The sequence below is a fragment of the Oryctolagus cuniculus genome, chromosome 12 (assembly GCF_051225735.1).
Source record: "Oryctolagus cuniculus isolate XC-2025 breed Fujian yellow rabbit chromosome 12, ASM5122573v1, whole genome shotgun sequence".
Classification (NCBI taxonomy): Eukaryota; Metazoa; Chordata; class Mammalia; order Lagomorpha; family Leporidae; genus Oryctolagus; species Oryctolagus cuniculus.
In genome coordinates, this window is record NC_142878.1 from 116,177,266 (window position 1) to 116,197,357 (window position 20,092).

At 43.4% G+C, this 20,092-nt stretch overlaps 1 protein-coding gene and 1 pseudogene across 5 annotated transcripts in view; one reads left to right on the top strand and one right to left on the bottom strand.

The window, feature by feature from the left end:
* LOC138844788 (uncharacterized) overlaps positions 1-20,092 on the top strand; it is a 51,399-nt gene that overhangs the window by 17,894 nt on the left and 13,413 nt on the right. For 2 of the 5 annotated variants that reach the window (XM_089309585.1, XM_070054835.2), the window contains exons 2-3: positions 7,076-7,290; positions 13,883-14,083. The exons of 2 other annotated variants lie outside the window; for them this stretch is intronic. The gene's annotated coding sequence lies outside the window, so the exon portion shown is untranslated. The remainder of the gene's footprint in view (positions 1-7,075; positions 7,291-13,882; positions 14,084-20,092) is intronic. One more of the 5 variants, XM_089309586.1, reaches the window with a different exon arrangement.
* Positions 96-9,431, bottom strand: LOC127490052 (vacuolar protein sorting-associated protein VTA1 homolog; annotated as a pseudogene).

Below are 20,092 nucleotides of genomic sequence, written 5' to 3' on the forward strand. Positions count from 1 at the left end.
TATGTGCCCATAAATTATTGGAGCCATTAAATGGACAATAAAAACTGGTTGAGGCTACTGATGAATGCTTCAAAAGGAATCTGATATTCACAGATTTTATCATCATATTCAATTCAACTGAAGTCTTAAAACTGTCCTCTTGATAGGCTGAAGATAGGGTAATGGAGTTAGTTCTTTATGCCAAAGATTCGTGGATCTGTTGTACAAAGTCTTCATTCTCTGTCAGTCATCAGTAACTTGAGGTCTTTCTGTAGATTCTGAATGGCAGTGCTTACATCTTCATATTGCAAAGCACTGCCAGCATATTTGCAGTATCTCTGAGCTCTCACAAACTCCTCAGGGGTGAGGTGGGTATCGCCTTGGGAAACCGTACTGGAAAGTGCAGGATCAATGGCTGGCATAGTCTATAGAGTAGGTTGGATGGTATTCCTTGTTACACCCATGCTATGAGGCACTTTCGCTGGTGTGTTGGCTGGGGCATGTGCACCCAGAGGAATCTGTATTCAACTATAGCTGTCTGATGGCATGCTGCCTGGGTCAACTGCTGAAGATGATGATGGCTGAGGTGTGTGGAATGGGCAGAGATGCTACTACAGCATCTTCATTTTCTTCACCATCAGTATCTTCCTCAATTGCAATAGGGCCTGCTTGAGGAGTCTCCTCATTCTTTAAGCAATTATGGATATATGTTGCCTTCCACCTTGCATACTTTCTATGTTTCACATTTTCATCAGTGTTATGTCAAACACGGTTATGACATCTATTAAAAGACTTGCAGTATATGTTCCTTGTCTGCATATATAAACATTTTTCAAGAATAAATCCCCAAATGGGCAGAACCAACTGCTCCTTGGGTAATAGCTTCATTATCACTCAACTGTTTCTTTTTGTTGTTGTGAAGAACCTGAGCCTGGATCAATGTGCAGCTATTTTAGACTAGGCCTCTGTGGGGAGCAACTCGGACTATACTGTTACTGGAATTAAGACTTATTCTATACATCTGCTCTCCCACAATATGGCGCTGGGAGAGGAGGAAGCAGCTTCTACCCAGCTGCCTCTCACCAACTTGACAAGCTGCAGGAGCTGCTCCTGATTGGAGGAGAGCAGCGCGCTCAGTGTGTGGGTAGCAGAGCACGGATTGGTGGAGAGGACTATATAGGAGGAGAGAGACGGCATGGTGGTGTGGGTTGGTTGGAGAGTGCGTTGGAGAGTTCGCGGGGAAGTTCGTTGCTTCGTTCTTTCTCATTTCTCTCTACTCATTCTTGCTTTGGGAGTTCGCTGTTTACTTATTCTTACTTTACTATAGAAAGGACTTGTAAAAAAGGGGAACATCAAGCGTCCGGTCCGGTGCGGCTCCTCCATGTGCGGAGGAGCAGCAAATGGTGCCGTGACTCGGATTAGGAAACCTAGGAGGGAAGAAGCGGGAAGAAGCGGGAAAATACCAGAGAGAGAGACTAGCAAAGAACCTAGGGGAAAGCCGGACTAAAAGAGTGCCGGTGAAAAGCTAGTTAGAACCTAGGGAAAAAGCCGCAGGGGAAGAAAAATAGAAGCCAGGAAAGAGGTATTTACTGGGAACGCCTGGGGGACTCAGTCTTCCATTACGCCCACCGCTCCAACATGTCACGGACGGTACAGACAATGGAGTTCTTTGGCTACTCTTTGCCCACTGGCTACGTCTTCTTCCTGCTAGGCACCATCCTCTATTTCTCCCTAAAGATCATCCAATATGGGCTGAATGTGGTTTCTCTCTCTCTCTCTTCCTACTCCCCACCTCCTCGCAGCTTTTCTTCTAAGCGAGGGAAACGAGCGGGGAGGAAAATTCATGCATTCGTAAGAGCAGTCATAGAGACGTCCCCCTGGTTTCTACTCTACAGTAGTGGAGGCAGGTGGGACGGCAATTACGCGAGGCTGGGGAATCGATAGAAGTGCTGAAGCTGTGGCAACTCGTTGATCAGGCGCTCCAGGACCCCACAGAAGGGATCGAGTTGTTGTTTAATGAGGGGAGTGAATTGCAGGAAGAATTATGGCAGGGCAGCCAGGCGAGCAGCTATTGTAACGGACAGGTGAAAAGAAAATCAAAGAAGGATTTAGAGAGCCAGGAAGCTTACGGGGGGGGGAGAAGGAAGCTGAAAAGGGAACCTCGCCCCCGAGAGAGATGCCAAGAATATATCCTGGCCCTACAAGGCTGGCAAATTCAACCATAAAGGATGAATCACCACCCTGGTATCGCCCATTGGTACTACCAAAGTTTCCTCCTGTAAAGAAAAGCCCCTTTTTTTCCACATGAGATTGAAGAAGAGTGGGAGGAGGAAGAAGGAGTGATGGAGGGAGTAGGTATGCAGGAGGAGATAGAAAGGCCAAGAACCGAAAGCAAGCAAAGGGGAGCTGTTTATAGGAAACCTGCTTGGGAGCAGTACCAGGAACCAGGCCAGGTGTTTCCTGTAATTCAGGATCAACAGGGAAACAGGGGTTGGACGCCTCTTGACCATAAATTACTTAAAGAATTGCAACAATCAGTGCAATTGTATGGCCCCCATGCAAGTTTCACTCAGGCAATCCTTGATAACATTGGACAGCAAGGCCTAATACCCGAGGATTGGAGAAATTTAGTAAAGGCGGTGTTGGGCAGGGGTGACTTCCTCTTATGGTTAGCTGCTTATAGAGAATTCGCGCGAGAATATTCAAAGCAGAACTATCGAGCAGGGAATCAAACATGGGATGAGGAAATGTTAAATGGAGAAGGGCGATTTGCCAATCCCGATAAGCAGGCCCGATTATCAACAGCTGTCCTCTTACAAGTGAGAGAGATAGCAAGAAGAGCCTGGAAGGTGGTACCCAGAAAAGGAGAGATAAGACACAGCTTGACTAAGATAGTGCAGGGCTCTACTGAACCTTACGCTGACTTCGTGAATAGATTAATGGAAGCAGCGGGAAATATTTTTGAAACTGTGGAAGAAGCAATGCCCTTAGTCAGAAGATTGGCGTATGAACAGGCCAATAAAACATGTCGTGAAGCTCTTAGACCATGGCAGCATAAAGACATCCCTACCTTTTTGAAAATCTGTAGGGATGTCATGGATGATGTAGCTTCTGGATCACATGCTGCAGTAGCAGTGACCCGACAATTTAGACAGAACATGAGGGGATGAAAATGCTTTAGATGTGGTCGAGAAGGGCATCTAATGAGGGAATGTAGGGTGAAATTTCCAGCCCGAGATCAGCAGGGCATAGAGAACTCGAGAAGACCAGGCCTTTGCCCACGCTGTAGAAGAGGGAATCATTGGGTCAGTGAATGTTACTCTAAAATGTATAGCACAGGCAATCCCCTGAGGATGCCAAATGAGCCGGGCCCCATAAAAAGATCAGGTGTATATGGACAACAACAAAAAAATGGAATGTGGGCCCCTGCACCCCGGGGCCAAAACAATCGGTGGGTGCCATGGTCCCAACAATACAAAAACCAAATATTTACTGCGCAGAGTTACGAGCCACCGGGTATTCGTTACTAACACCTCAAATGGGGCCACAAGCCATAGAGGTGAGGGCAGAAACAATTTCAGCTGAGCATAAGGGACTTGGAATAATCATAGGAAAAGAAACAAATGCTTTAAGAGGCCTAATGGTCATTACCGGAGTCATCCAATTACCCTTTGATAAGTTAAAGGTGCTAATACAATCTACAAAGGGTATTATACAAATCAATCCAGAAGAACCTGTGGCTCAAATGCTGATTATGACTGGAGCGCAGGATGTTCATGGACCCCAAGGGGAGAAATTTGCAGCCTTGTCCCTGTCTTTAGCAGATCGACCTCTGTGGACCTTAACCATTAGAGGAAAGTCGATTCAGGGCCAGCTAGATACGGGTGCAGATGTAAGTATAATTTCGGAAAATGATTGGCCGAAGTCATGGCCCCTTCAGCCAGGAGATAATACTTTAGTAGGCCTAGGTGCGGCCATGACACCATCAAGAAGTGCTCAGGTGCTTCATTGGCAGGATCAAGAAGGGAACAAGGGAAATGTGCAACCTTATGTTAGTGCACTCCCCATCACATTATGGGGAAGAGACATTTTAGAACAATTGGGACTGACATTAACCAATGAAGACCAATTGGAGAGTTCTACAGGACGGCGTATTATGTATAAAAAGGGATATCAGGAGAGAGGATTAGGCTCCAGAGAAGGCAGAAGGGACCTAGCCCAGCCCAAAGGCGATTTTAAAAGACAGGACACGGGTTTTTCGTGGGGGCCACTGAGATGCAGCCGCTGCCATTGTCATGGCTGGACAACAAGCCAAAGTGGATACCACAGTGGCCCCTTACCCAGGAAAAGTTGGCTGCGGTAAATGATATAGTGTTACAACAATTAGAGGCAGGCCATTTGCAACCATCAACCTCCCCATGGAATACGCCAATATTCGTGATAAAGAAAAAATCGGGGAAATACAGGTTGTTGCATGATTTACGGGCTGTTAATCAGCAGATGCAACCCATGGGGGCATTACAACCCGGACTCCCGGTTCCTACTGTGATCCCAAAGCATTGGCCATTAATAGTACTCGATCTGAAGGACTGCTTTTTTAGCATACCTCTACATGAACAAGACATTCAGAGGTTTGCTTTCACCGTACCTTCCATTAATCATCAAGGTCCCGACAAAAGATATGAATGGAAAGTGCTTCCCCAAGGAATGACTAACAGTCCTGCCATATGCCAGCTATATGTTGATCAGGCAGTAGAGCCGGTTCGACAACAGTGCCCAAAAGTACAAATTTTACACTACATGGAAGACTTGTTAATAACGGCTGAAAGTGAAAATCACCTTATGGAAGCATATAAGCTGTTGCTATTATATTTGGAAAAAGTTGGGTTACAAGTAGCGCCAGAGAAGATACAAAAAGGGGAAGTAGTACAGTACTTAGGGCTTAAAGTAACTTCTGAAAAGGTGACCCCATTAGAATTTGAAATTGCAATAGATGGGTTGCAGACCCTTAATGACTTCCAAAAATTATGTGGCAATTTAAATTGGTTGAGGCCCTATTGTAAATTAACCACCGAAGATATGATGCCATTATTCAATATTTTAGAAGGAGATGCCCAGCTTGATTCCCCTCGTAGATTGACAAAAGAAGCCCGCTTGGCGTTACAGAAAATCGAAAAACAAATTAAAGCAATGCAGATGGAAAGATGTGATCCACAACAAGCCCTAGAAATATTAATTTTTATGGAACAGCTGTATCCCTTCGCAGTCATTTGGCAAGGAGGACCCTTGTTGTTTGTATACCCACATTCACATGCACCACGTGTACTATACACCCAAGGCATTGCGGTGGCTGATTTGATATTAACAGCAATAAAAAAAGGCGACAGAAATGGCGGGGAAGACTCCAAAGCGATGTGTAGTTCCCTTTGCTCAAGAGGCAGTAGAAGCCTTTACAAGGGAATGCTGGCAATGGGCATACATAGTTCTCATTCTACAAATAGAGATTGACAATCACTACCCTCGCCATCCATTTGTTAACTTCTGCACACAGGTTTCAATAAAACGGGTACAGAAGGTGCGAAGGGATCCAATTCAAGGGGCAGTTACCGTATTTACGGATGGAGCTAAAGGCGGAACAGGAGCAGCTATATTTAACAATCAATGATATTTTGTTTTAACAGCATCCCGTTCTCCACAACATGCAGAATTAGCTATTACCACAACAGTATTACGCAGAGAGAGCGCACCCATGAATATTTTGTCTGATAGTGCATATGTGGTGAATGCAGTTCAGATGCTTGCTACACAGTGCCTTATTCTTAAATCCTCCTCAGTCTATTCTTATTTAAGTGACATTCAGGGGTTATTAAATCAAAGAGAGCATGCTATTTACATAGGCCACATAAGAGCTCATTCTAATTTACCTGGCCCACTTACTCGAGGAAACATGATGGCCGATCATTATTCAAGATTCTTGCTTGCATGCACCGCTTTGGAACAAGCTAAAGAATATCACTCTAAATGGCATGTTAACACCCACACTTTAAGTTTTAAATTTAATATTCCCCGCAAGCAAGCAGAAGGTATTATTAGATCCTGTGAAAAGTGCGTTGTTGCCATAGTTCCAAAGATTCCTACGGGAGCCAATCCCCGTGGCCTTAAACCAGGACATATCTGGCAGATGGACGTTACACATATCCCCTCTTTTGGGCGACAAAGCTGTGTTCATGTCACTGTAGATACATATTCAGGTATAGTTATGGCCACAGCCATGAATAAAGAAGGAGTACAACAAGTAATCCAACACTGCTTGCAGGCTTTTGCAGCCTGGGGAGTTCCTCATGTGATCAAAACGGATAACGGCCCAGCGTATACATCAGCTCGTTTTGCTGCATTTTTGAAAGAATTCGGAATCTCCCATATTACCGGTATTCCATACAATCCACAAGGGCAAGCTGTGGTAGAACACACTCACTTATATTTAAAAAATTTAATAATTAAACAAAAAGGGGAAGCTGGCGCCGTGGCTCAATAGGCTAATCCTCCACCTTGCGGCGCCGGCACACCGGGTTCTAGTCCCGGTTGGGGCACCGGATTCTGTCCTGGTTTCCCCTCTTCCAGGCCAGCTCTCTGCTATGGCCAGGGAGTGCAGTGGAGGATGGCCCAGGTGCTTGGGCCCTGCACCCCATGGGAGACCAGGAAAAGCACCTGGATACTGGCTCCTGCCATCGGATCAGCGCGGTGCGCCGGCTGCAGCGGCGGCCATTGGAGGGTGAACCAACGGCAAAGGAAGACCTTTCTCTCTCTGTCTCTCTCTCTCACTGTCCACTCTGCCTGTCAAAAATAAAAAAAAAAAAGGGGGGGGGGAATAGGGGAAATGGCCGCATCCAATAAGGATGCCTTGGCCTTAGCTCTTTATACAATTAATTTTCTGAACAAGAAAAAGAACAGTAAATCACCTGCAGAAATGCATGCTCAATTAGCTGATAAGAAATCAATACAGTGGGTAATGTGGAAGGATTTACAGGACAACCAATGGAAAGGCCCGTTCCCCTTACTCAGAAGAGTACGAGGTGCCGTTTGTTTTTTTCCGCAGGGTGTGGCACAACCAATATGGACCCCTGAGAGAAGAATTCGGTTGGTAAACCTACCAGCAGAAGAGCTAGAAGAAAAAAACTCTATTTGAGGAAGAAAACAATGAATAACCAATTCCTGGGATCTTTGGAATATGGGACATTTTTCAACGAACTCTGAAGTAGCACGACAAACAAGACAGTCAATAGCATGAAGATCACGCTGAACTTTACACAGGCGCGTATCAACGCCAAAAAAATAAAAAGAAAGGGGGATCTGTGGGGAGCAACTCGGACTATACTGTTACTGGAATTAAGACTTATTCTATACATCTGCTCTCCCACAATATGGCACTGGGAGAGGAGCAAACAGCTTCTACCCAGCTGCCTCTCACCAACTTGACAAGCTGCAGGAGCTGCTCCTGATTGGAGGAGAGCAGCGCCCTCAGAGTGTGGGTAGCAGAGCACGGATTGGTGGAGAGGACTATATAGGAGGAGAGAGACGGCATGGTGGTGTGGGTTGGTTGGAGAGTGCGTTGGAGAGTTCGCGGGGAAGTTCGTTGCTTCGTTCTTTCTCATTTCTCTCTACTCATTCTTGCTTTGGGAGTTCACTGTTTACTTATTCTTACTTTACTATAGAAAGGACTTGTAAAAAAGGGGAACATCAAGCGTCCGGTCCGGTGCGGCTCCTCCACGTGTGGAGGAGCAGCAGGCCTCCATCTTGTAACTTGGGCATGACCGGGCCCTGAACCCTAAGCCAAAAGCTCTGGAGGAAGAAAAATAAACTCCCCTTGTGATAAACTCTCCTAGCAACAGCCAATCAGCAGATAGCAGGGAAATACCTAAAGTTCCAGGTATCTTTTCAGGCGGTTAGGGTGATTGATAGCATCCCAAAACCCTGCAGTTTGGAACATACACCCTAGCGGCTCATACCCTATACTTTAGCCAATCATTTTAAAAAGCATCAACCCAGAGCCATCCAACCACCTTTACTAGTCTATTCCCACCACTGGATTTACTAAGCAATTTTAAGAGATGTTCTTTAAATTTCCCACAGAATGAGATGATTTGCTGAATGGTGCTATAATGTATAGAATGTCTCTGAAAACCCTATATAAACCCCACAAAAGAAATGGGATGGATTCTCATCAGAAGACTGCTGTGATGATTGGAGGAGTGGACCCTAGCTCGAGCTAGAACAATAAACCTCTTTGCTTTTGTATTATTGAAGTCTCTCATTGGGATAATTGAGTCCCATCCGAGTCCAGTCTAACAGTTGTTGAGATTTATTTATTTACTTGAAAGGCAGAGTCACAGAAAGGCAGAAAGACAGAGAGAGAGTCAGCCTCTGCCATCTGCTAGTTCACTCCTCAAATGGCTGCAATGGCTGGAACTGTGCTGATCTGAAGCCAGGAGCCAGGAGATTCTTCCAGGTCTCCCACATGGGTGCAGGGGCCCAAGGACTTGGGCCATCTTCATTATTATTTTTTTTTTGACAGGCAGAGTAGACAGTGAGAGAGAGAGAGAGAAAGGTCTTCCTTTTCCATTGGTTCACCCCGCAATGGCCACTGTGGCCGGCACACTACAGCCGGCACTCTGCGCTGATCCAAAGCCAGGTGCTTCTCCTGGTCTCCCTTGTGGGTGCAGGGCCCAAGCACTTGGGTTGTCCCCCACTGCACTCCTGGGCCACAGCAGAGAGCTGGACTGGAAGAAGAGCAACCAAGACAGAATCCAGTGCCCCAACTGGGACTAGAACGCTGGGTGCTGGCACTGCAAGCAAAGGATTAGCCTAGTGAGCTGCAGCACCAGCTGGGCCATCTTTCTACTGCTTTTCTAGGGCAGAGCAGAGAGCTGGGCCAGAAGTGGAGCAGCTGGGACTTGAACTGGAGCACATATGAGATGCCAGCACTGCAGGCCAGGGCTTTAATGTGCTGCACCACAGTACCAGCCCCCCAATTGTTTCTTAAGAGCTTCTAACTGACCCATTAATTTTGATAAAAATTTACAACACTCAGTTTTATTATGAATCTTCATTCTAGTTTGCATGGCATATAAAATGACCCCCTTGGTGAGATACATAATGATCGAACAATGGCTGCCAACAACCTCTCAGATCAGTTCTTGAGCAACTATTCAGTAACTGGCCACCACAGAGTCCTGTTTGTCATGCTCCTGAACATCAGGTGGTGCTGAATGTTCTTAATGTGTGGGGAGAGTGGGGGCAGTGGAGCAAGCTCGGCCATCTCCACTCTAGCACTCGAGCATATCACCACTTCCTCAAGCCTATACTTTTTTCAAGTACATATTCTTACATTCACAGAAAAGCAGTTTAAACCAGACTGACTATTGTAAAAATAATTCAATGGTTGTAGATGTCTGCTCATACAACATTTAAAATTGTTCAGTAAAATACTTGGTGATTTTTAAAAAATGATTTATTTATTTATTTGAATTGCAGATTTACAGAGAAAGAGAGAGAGAGATCTCTGCTGGTTCACTCCCCAAATGACTACAATGGCCAAGGCAGGGCTAGATTGAAGCCAGGAGCCAGGAACTTCATCCAGGTCTGCCACATGGGTACAGGGATCCAAGCACATGAGCCACCATCCACTGCTTTCTCAGGCTCATTAGCAGAAAACTGGATCAAAAGTGGAGCAGCCAGGACTCAAACCAGCACTCATATGGGATGCCAGTACTGCAGGCAGTGGCTTAACCCACTAAGCCACAGTGCCTGTCCCAAAACAATTTTTGGTTTCTGTATGATAGCCATACTAACTGGGGTGAGGAGAAATCTCACTGTGGTTTCTATTAGCATTTCCCTGATGGCTAGTGATCCTGAACATTTTTCATGTGTCTGTTGGCCATTTGAATTTCTTCCTTGGAAAAATGCTTGTTAAAACTGCCTGTTAATATAACAGGAAAAGTGCCTGTTGCTCATTTCTTGAATTGGATTCTTTGTTTTGTTGTTGAGCTCATAGAGATTTTGGAGATTTTTACTAATAGTTTGTGAAGATTTTCTTGCATTCTGTCAGTTGCTTCCTTAGTTGCAGTTCAGAAGCTTCTTAGCTTGATATAATCTCCTTTGGCTATTTTTCCTTTTATTGTCTGTGCTTCATGGGGCCTTTTTCCAAAAGTCTTTGATTATGACAATGTCTTGCAGAGTTTCCCTGATATTTTCCCCTAGATTTAGATGATTGATCCAATTACAGTTAATTTTTGTACAAGTTGCAATGTGGGGATCTTGTTTCCTACTACAGTGTGAAGAACAAATTTTCCCAGCACTATTTTTGAAGATCGTCCTTTCTCCAGAGATTGCTTTAAATTTGTTTGTCACAAACTAACTGGTTTTAGATGTGCAGATTAATTTTCAGAGGTTCTATTCTGTTTCATAGGTCTACATGTCTTTTGGCATGCCAATAACAAGCTATTTTTATTATAACTGCCCTGTAGTAGATCTTGAATTCTGGAAGTGTGATGCCTCCCTCTTTGCTTTTATTAAGATTGCCTTGGTATTTCATCCCAATTTTAACATCATTTTTTTCCTAACTCTGAGAAGAATGTTGTTGATATTTTGATTGAGATCACATTGAATCTGTAAATTGCTTTTGGGGGACTGGCACTGTGGAATAGTAAGTTGAGCCTCTGTGGCATTGGCATCTCATGGATGCCAGTTTGGGTCCCAGCTGCTCCTCTGATCCAGCTCTCTGCTCAAGGCAGAGGAAGATGGCCCAAGTGCTTGGGCTCCTGTATCCACATAGAAGATGAGGAGGAAGCTTCTAGCTCCTGGGTTCAGATCAGCCCAGCACCAGCCATTACAGCCATTACAGCCATTTGGAGAATTAACCAGCAGTTAGAAGACATCGCTTTCTGTCTCTCCCTCTCTTTGTCTATAACTGCCACTCAAATAAATAAATGATTGTAAAAATAAAATTAAAAACAATTTATTTTGGTAGTATGGGAATTTTGATATTAGTTCTTCCAATTTATGAACATGTATTTCTTTAACGTTTTGTGATTTTTCTTGTAAAGATCTTTCACACCCTTGACTAAATTTATTACAAGGTAATAAAAAATGTTTATGGTTATTGTGAATGGCACTGATCTGATAAGTTATTTTTCAGCAATGGCATATTTGTGTATGTAATGGTTATTGATTTTTGTGTGTTGATTTTATATCTTACAACTTTACCAAACTCTCTTATGAATTTCAATAATCACTTGGTGGAGTCTTTTGGTTTCCCAATATATAGGATCATGTCATCTGCAAACAGATTACTGGACTTTCTCCTTTCTAATTTTTTTTTTAATTTCTTTTACTTGAATTATTGCCATGACTAAAACTGTTAGTAGTGATGGAGAGCAACTGTGGTTTCAGATCTTAATGGAAATGCTTCCAAGATTTCCCATTCAATATGATGTTGTTGAAGATTTGTCATATATTGCCTTGAATGTGTTAAGGAATGTTCCTTCTATACCCAACTTGCTTAAGGTTTTTATAGTGAAAGCTTGTTTTTTACTAATACTTTCTCTTCATCTATTGAGATCATCATGTGGTTTTTATTCTTTAGTTTTCTAGTGTCACATATCACATTTATTGATTTGCATATGTTGAATGATCCCTGCATACCAGGGGTACATTCCACTTGGTCCAGGTAAATTATCTTTATGATCTGTTGTTGGATTTTTATTAGCTAGTATTTTGTTAAGAATTTTTTGCATCTGTGCTTCAGAGATATTGTTCTTTAATTCTCTTTCTCTATTGTATCATTTTCTGGTTTAGAAAATAAGGTGACACTGGCCAAATAGAAGGAGTTTGGGAATACTCTTCTCTTTCAATTGTTTTGAATAGCTTAAGAAGAATTGGAATTGGTTCTGTTTTGAAAGGCTGGTAGAATTTAGCACTGAAGCTATCTGGTCTTGGGCTTTTCTTTGGAGAGTTTTTGTTACTGATTCAGTATCTGTCTTGGTTTTTGTTTGTTTAGGTTTTCCAGATGTCTTCACGACTCAATTTTGTTATGTAGCATGTGTTTTGATTTCTTCTAGGTTTTCTAATTTGTTGCCCATTGCATGTGATGCCCACATTCTATATTGCAGTGCTAATCTAAGTTTTCAGTGTTCCACTTCCAAACCAGTTTCCTGCTTAATATCTCTGGGAATCATGGGGTAGTGGTTCAAATTCTTCAGTTCCTTTCACCTAAGTGCAAGATCTACTACTTATTAGGGGACTTGAGAGCCTGGTTCAGCCACAGCTTTTGCAGACATTTAGAAAGTGAACTAACATATGGAAGACCTCTCTGCCTCTCTCTCCTCAACCACTTTGTGTGTGTTTCTCTGTCTTTTTTAAAATAATTTTAAGTTATTTAATTCTTTATTTGAAAGTCACACAGAGAGAGAGAGAGAGAGAGAGAGAGAGAGAGAGACATAGAGAGATCTTCCATCATCTTGTTCACTCCCCTGGTGGCTCCAATGGCCAGTGTTAGGCCTTGTTGAAACCAGGAGCTTCTTCTGAGTCACCCATGGGGGTGGCAGGAGCCCAAGTGCTTGGGCCATCTTCCACTCTTTATCAGACCATTAGCATGAAGCTAAATCAGAAGTGGAACAAGTGGGACTTGAACTGGTGACTATATGGGATGCCAGTATAACAGATGGCAGCTTGGCATACTGCAGCACAACACCAGCCCTCTCTCTACCTTTCAAATAAACAGATCTTTAAAAAATAAATGAAAATGTTCTTAAGGAGGCAAAAGTCATCATGATTGAGCACTGAGGAATCTATTGAAATGATTACATTTTAAAAGATTTATTTATATATTTGAAAGGCAGTGTTAGAGTGAGAAAGGGAGAGACTGATCTTCCTTCTGGTTTGTTCTTCTCCAAAATGGCTGCAATGACTGGGGCTAGACCAGGCTGATCTCGTAAGATAGGAGCTTCTTCCAGATATCACATGGGTTCAGGGGCCCAAGCATTTGGGCAAGCCTTTGCTGCTTTCCCAGACACATTAGCAGGGAGCTGGATAAGTTTGGAGCATCAATATCTGTGACATCCTCCTTGCAGTACAAGGATATAGAGCCCATCTGGTGTCGCTCCCCGTCTTCGTGGAGGAACGACACAGGACCCTGCGCTGTTCTTTTGTCTGCTCGGCCCTCCCTGGGTTTGCTGCTGGTTCTTCCCGGGTTGGCTACCGTCCCTTCCACCTCCGTGGAAGGGCGGTTCCCCCTGCCACATTCCCCACTTCTGCGGGGGAGCGGCACACCGCCGGCCGGCTCTCTCGGGGGCTGCACAGGTGTTCCTTCAGATAGATGTTCCTCTTAGATGTTCCTGGTGCATGCCGTCTCTCTCCTCCTTTATAGTCCTCTTCCGCCAATCCCAACTCTGCTACCCACACGCCGAGTACGCTGCTCTCCTCCAATCAGGAGCAGGTCCTGCTGCTTATTGGTTGAACTGGAGGCAGCTGTGTAGAAGCTGCTTCTCCCTTCTCAGCGTCATATTGTGGGAGAGCAGATGCATAGAATAAGTCTTAATTCCAGTAACTCAGTCCAGTCCGGGTTGCTCCCCACAATCTGGGACAATTAACGTCCTATTTATGGGTGGGCCAAGTATAACAGCTTCCAACTCTCAAGGTTTGGACTAGATGGGTTCTGAGGAATTGTGATATAATGGATACTAATTCTTCACTCTTGGTTTAAGCTTTTGTTCGCAGATAATGGCTGTGACTACTTTGGGTCTCTGGATTGTCATCAGTGAAGGCATCCGGATTAACAGTAATGAGATCAACAGTCAGCAAAATGGTGTCCAGCTGAACTTAAATGGTTTTTCTTTTTTATCATTAGAATAGTGACCTCCTGCTGTACCCTGGCATCTGGACATAGACAGCAGACATTGGAAGCCATCCCCTTTGCCAAATGGAGTATGCCAAGTTTGGGTCCATCATCTATTAAGGAGGTCTTAGTAGCCATTCTCATGTTTTACTGTTCTATATCCATGGCCAAAGTCCTACTAGATAACAAGGTTTGGAGAATCACAGGCTCAAGGTATGTAGGTGACTATTTTTCCAATATAGCACAATTAATAGAAATCTAATTTAATTTTACTGGCACATAGCAAGGTTCCAAGAGAGGTTATTCCTTGCATCACAGCCCTTGAGAAGTAATGGATATCACAAATGATCCAGAGAATTTAGAAGGCATATGAGCTCCACAAGTGAAGAAGTCACTGAGAGCACTAAGGATAGTGCCTACAGAATTCAATTTGACTTTTCATTGGAAGGGGGGGCCATATAAGCTGGGCTGATTTGTAGCATCCATGACAATTAATTTTTTAAATGAGGCATGCATTGCACCAAAACCCAGGAAGGACTAAAAGGTATTAGCATTGTATGTTCTTCACAAGTGTGTCAAATAGTCTCATAAAGGGAAGAAGTCATCAATGTGATATATTCTTGTGCTCCTGATAAAAGCTGGGTACAGTTAAATTCTTTGCAAAAATTATGTTTGATGGCCAAGTCAATGAATGCTCATGTATATCCTAGAAAAAGAGTCTTTTCAAAGTGAAGGCAAACTAGACTGAGGAGCTGTTGGAAAAGCTTTCAGCAAAAACACATTTGCCACTTTTTTTTTTTTTTTGGACAGGCAGAGTGGAGAGTGAGAGAGACAGAGAGAGAGGTCTTTCTTTTGCTGTTGGTTCACCCCCCAATGGCCGCTGCGGGCAGTGCATCGCACTGATCTGAAGCCAGGAGCCAGGTGCTTCTCCTGGTTTCCCATGTGGGTGCAGGGCCCAAGGACCTGGGCCATCCTCCACTGCACTCCCGGGCCACAGCAGGGAGCTGGCCTGGAAAAGGAGCAACTGGGACACCAGCACCCCGACTGGGACTAGAACCCAGGGTGCTGGTGCCGCAGGTGGGGGATTAGCTCTGTGAGCCATGGTGCCAGCCAACTTATAGTATGTTTCTTTCAAATGTATTTGCCAAGCCAGGAATTAATGAGGAATTGGAATATTATGTGAGCACTTCATGTGGTTAGACAAGTTTTATGTATCCTCGCTGTATCCTAAGAGGTTGATTTTCCAGCAAATTTCTTCCTAACGGAGGTGTGCACTGTTTTACAGGGAAAGTAGCTTCATCAGCCCGTGATGTCAACAGGGAAAGATCATGGAAAGTCTCCTTTGTTTTCCTTCTCAGCATATGCCATTGCGACCACTCCCACCATCTTTAGAGAATTTCTGGTCCTGAAGCTGTCCTCATATTGCTCAAGGACTGTGTGATTGGTTTCTATGTCTGTGAATGTTAGTGTGGGGGTAAAAGGAACTTTGGAGAGCAGGGCAGGTTCCTGTCTCTTGATGGCATAGGTGCAGTTGTAGATTGGAGGCATTATAATCTCTTTTAGGTACACCCTATAGACCTTGGCTGGTTCAGGAAGGGATACCAGTGGTAGATCCTTAGTTCCAAAGCCATGGAAGGAATAAATAATGTTGGATTTTCAAGGATTTTTTTTTTTTTGGTCAGAAGATGAGGGGCTAGCGCTGTGGCTCAGTGGGTTAGCGCCCTGGGCTGAAGTGTCAGCATCCCATATGGGTGCTGGTTCTAATCCCGGCTGCTCCTCTTCTGATCCAGCTCTCTGCTGTGGCCTGGGAAAGCAGTAGAAGATAGCCCAAGTCCTTGGACCCCTGCACCCATGTGGGAGACCCAGAAAAAGCTCCTGGCTCCTGGCTCCTGGCTTCAGATTGACACAGCTCAGTTGTGGCCATCTGGGGAGTGAACCAGCATATGGAAGACCTCTCTCTCTGTCTCTACCCCTTTCTGTAACTCTGCCTGTCAAATAAATAAAAATAAATCTTTTTTTTTTTTTAAAAGAAGATGATGTGTCTGACAGAAGACCAGTGGGTCTCCAGCAATACAGAAAGGGGTTCTAAAATTTCTGTAGACAACTAGTCTCATACAAGATGGCCATGGGATGGAGATGGGTATTCAGACCACTGGAGCCGAATTGTATATGAGCTGAATGTAGGTTGCACCTCTGTCACTGTTTACTCATCTTTAAGATGAGTATAGCAACAATACTAGTGAAATGTCTTTACTGTGAGATGTGTGCATGCTGACTTACACTGTGTTGCAATTGCATTTATGGGATTTCTGGTGTATCTTCTTTAAATGAAGTTTCTCAATTCCTGCACTGTATAGCCTGCCCAGTGCTACTCATTCAAGGTTACAGAACTTATAGAATACATAGTTTCTGGGAACATGGAAGTTTGGGTACTGGGGGACAGTCCCATATCCTTTGGAAGTGAGAAGTTTTTATGGCATTTGAAGAAGGGAGCTCAATAAATAGGAATCTTTTCTAACAGAATACAACTTAATGCTCTCTGAGATAACACCTTCAGGCTCAGAGCAGAGACAAGAGTCATTAAAAAGTAAAGAACCTAGTTGCATGGTCCAAGCAGTTATGGATCATACTGACCAGAGTGAACAAGATATACTTGATATTACCTTACCTCATCCATTAGTTTTCAAAACTTGGTGGTAACAGAAGTTCTGGACCAGCATTCAAAAGAGAGTTGTGAGTGGATTAGAAAGACAGTGGTCTTAAGGGTGCAGCCTGGGGTGGAGGGATGACCTCTCCAATCTGAGAGTCACTATTTGCATTGCTTCCTACCACATGCCCATTACATCATTCCACTATCAGCATCTCTAGAAATGGAGGTCTGTAAAATCTAGTCTGTTATATACTTGGTACCTGGGCTATGCTTCTGCCCCCTGTATTCTTTTTCTCTTTAACTTTTATTTAATAAATATAAATTTCCAAAGTACAGCTTCTGGATTACAATGGCTTTTTCCCTCCCACCTGCAACCCTCCCACCTCCGGCTCCCTCTCCCATTCCATTCACATCAAGATTCATTTTCAATTCTCTTTATATACAGAAGATCAGTTTAGCATATATTAAGTAAAGATTTAAACAGTTTGCACCCACACAGAAACACAAAGTGTAAAGTACTGTTTGAGTACTAGTTATAGCATTAATTCACATTGAACAACATATTAAGTACAGAAATCCTACATGGGGAGTAAGTGCACAGTGACTCCTGTTGTTGATTTAACTATTGACAGTCTTGTTTATGGTGTCAGAAATCACCCTAGGCTCTTGTCATGTGTTGCCAAGGCTGTGGAAGCCTTTTGAGTTCACTGACTCTGATCTTATTTAGACAAGGTCATAGTCAAAGTAGAAGTTCTCTCCTGCCTTCAGAGAAAGGTAGCTCCTTCTTTGAAGGCCTGTTCTATCCATTGAGATATCACTCGCAGGGATCTTTCATTTAGGTTTTTATTTTTTTAATCTTTTTATTTTTTTATCCAGTGTGTCTTAGCTTTCCATGCCTAAAATACTCTCATGGATTCTTCAGCCAGATCCAAATGCCTTAAGGGCTGATTATGAGGCCAAAGTGCTGTTTAGGACATCTGCCATTCTATGAGTCTGCTGTGTATCCGGCTTCCCATGTTGGATCATTCTCTCCTTTTTAATTCTATCAGTTAATGTTAGCAGATACTAGTCTTGCTTATGTGATCCCTTTGACTCTTAATCCTATCACTATGATCAATTCTGAACTGAAGCTGATTAGTTTGACTAGTGAGATGGCATTGGTACATGCCACCTTGATGGGATTGAATTGGAATCCCCTGGCACATTTCTAACTCTACCATTTGGGGCAAGTCAGCTTGAGCATGTCCCAAATTATACATCTCTTCCCTCTCTTATCCCTGCTCATATTTAACAAGGACCACTTTTCAGTTAAAGTTCAACACTTAAGAATAACTGTGTGTTAATTACAGAATTCAACCAAAGTATTAAGTAGAACAACCAAAAAAAAAAAAAAACTAAAAGGGATAAAGTACTAAGTTGTACATCAATAGTCAGGAAAAGGGGTGATCAAGTCACTGTTTCTCAAAGTGTCCATTTCACTTCAACAGACTTCCTTTTAGGTGCTTGGTTAGTTGTCACCGATCAGGGAGAACCTATGGTATTTGTCCCTTTGGGACTGGCTTATTTCACTCAGCATGATGTGTTTCAGATTCCTCCATTTTGTTGCAAATGACCAGATTTCATTGGTATTGACTGCTGTATAGTATTCTATAGAGTACATGTCCCATAATTTCTTTATCCAGTCTACTGTTGATGGGCATTTGTGTTGGTTCCAGGTCTTAGCTATTGTGAATTGAGCTGCAATAAACATTATGGTGTGGACATCTTTATTATTTGCCAATTTAATTTCCTTTGGGTAAATTCCAAGGAGTGGGATGGCTGGGTTGTATGGTAGGGTTATATTCAGGTTTCTGAGGAATCTCCAGACTGACTTCCATAGTGGCTTTACCCATTTGCATTCCCACCAACAGTGGGTTAGTGTCCCTTTTTCCCCACATCCTGTCCAGCATCTGTTGTTGGTAGATTTCTGAATGTGAGCCATTCTAACCAAGGTGAGGTGAAACCTCATTGTGGTTTTGATGTGCATTTCCCTGATTGCTAGTGATCTTGAACATTTTTTCATGTGCCTGTTGGCCATTTGGATTTCCTCTTTTGAAAAATGTCTATTGAGGTCCTTGGCCCATCTCTTAAGTGGATATTTGTTTTGTTGTTGTGGAGTTTCTTGATTTCTTTGTAGATTCTGGTTATTAACCCATTATCTGTTGCATAGTTTGCAAATATTTTTTCCCATTCTGTCGGTTGCCTCTTCACTTTCCTGACTGTTTCTTTTGCAGTACAGAAACTTCTTAATTTGATGCAATCCCCATTGTTAATTTTTTTTTTTATTAAGAAGGGAAGTAATTCCACACGGCTGAGTGGAATTGAAGGCAGTCAATGTCTGAGCTCTGGCCCCTGTGGGTATAATATTCATCTGCTCTGTCCCAAGGACCACACAAAGGATCTGTTCAGTCCTCAGTGTAAGCTCAGATTCCCCTGCAGTCTTCCCCCGGGTTGCCAAGGTTACCAAGTTTTCGGCGTCTCCCAAGAGTACTCACATCTCAGAAACTCCATGAGTTCTCTCACACACCCTCAGTTTTTTTTTTTTTTCACAGTCACAGTTCATATGCTCCCACACATTCACTAGGTCCTAACCTCCTTTTATTTCTCCCCACCAGAGTCAGCACAGCTTTTATGTATGTCCAAAATGGTGCCTGCTCTTTGTCTTGCTCACCTTTGTAAGGTGAGTGGAGACAGAGAATCATGTCCATACTGGTCCCTTTTATTTTATTCTATTTTATTTTATTTATTTTATTTCTCTCTTTTAGTTAGCCTGGTAGACTTTCCCCCACAGGGTTTCAAGCCTCATTCCCTCTAGGCTCTTCCTGTGACTTTCCTGCAAATGTCTTGGGCTACTGAGGTTTTGCCTCACCTCCCTTTCCAGTGCTGGTGTGTAGACTCGGCAGCTGGGGTCCCAAGCCATGGGCACCCATGCCCTCCACGTAGGTCCACCATGTCCCACTAGTTCTGGAAGAGTTTCTTCTGCAGTTTTTTCCCCTAACTTCCCTGAAACTATAGTATCTCCACTTTTATTAAACTATTTTTTCCTGGACTATCAGTGTCCCTATTCCACCATCTTGGAGGACTCCTGCCCCCTGTATTCTAATAGTCCTTCCTGGTAGCTCAAGGAAGTTTTGCCAGGATCTCTGTAAAAAAGATGAAACAAATTGTATTTCAGGAGAAAAGTGCTTTGTGTAGTTTCACATGATTTGTAAATACCCAGCACCTTAACTTCTGTCTAATGTTCTCTATCTTGCCACACTTAATTAAAAAACATTTATTTTTCAGATCCATTTCAGAAATTGTCACCAGTTCAAATAGTACTGCTTTAGAAAACTTTCATGAGCATGTCTTCCCTTTTGCTACTAATGCTATGTTTTGAGTGTATGACTTCAAAAAACATATCATGAGGCTGGTGCTGTGGCACAGTGGGTTAATGCCCTGGCCTGAAGTGCCCACATCTGATATTGGCATGGGTTCAAGACTCAGCTGCTCCACTTCTGATCCAGCTCTCTGCTATGGCCTGGGAAAGCAGT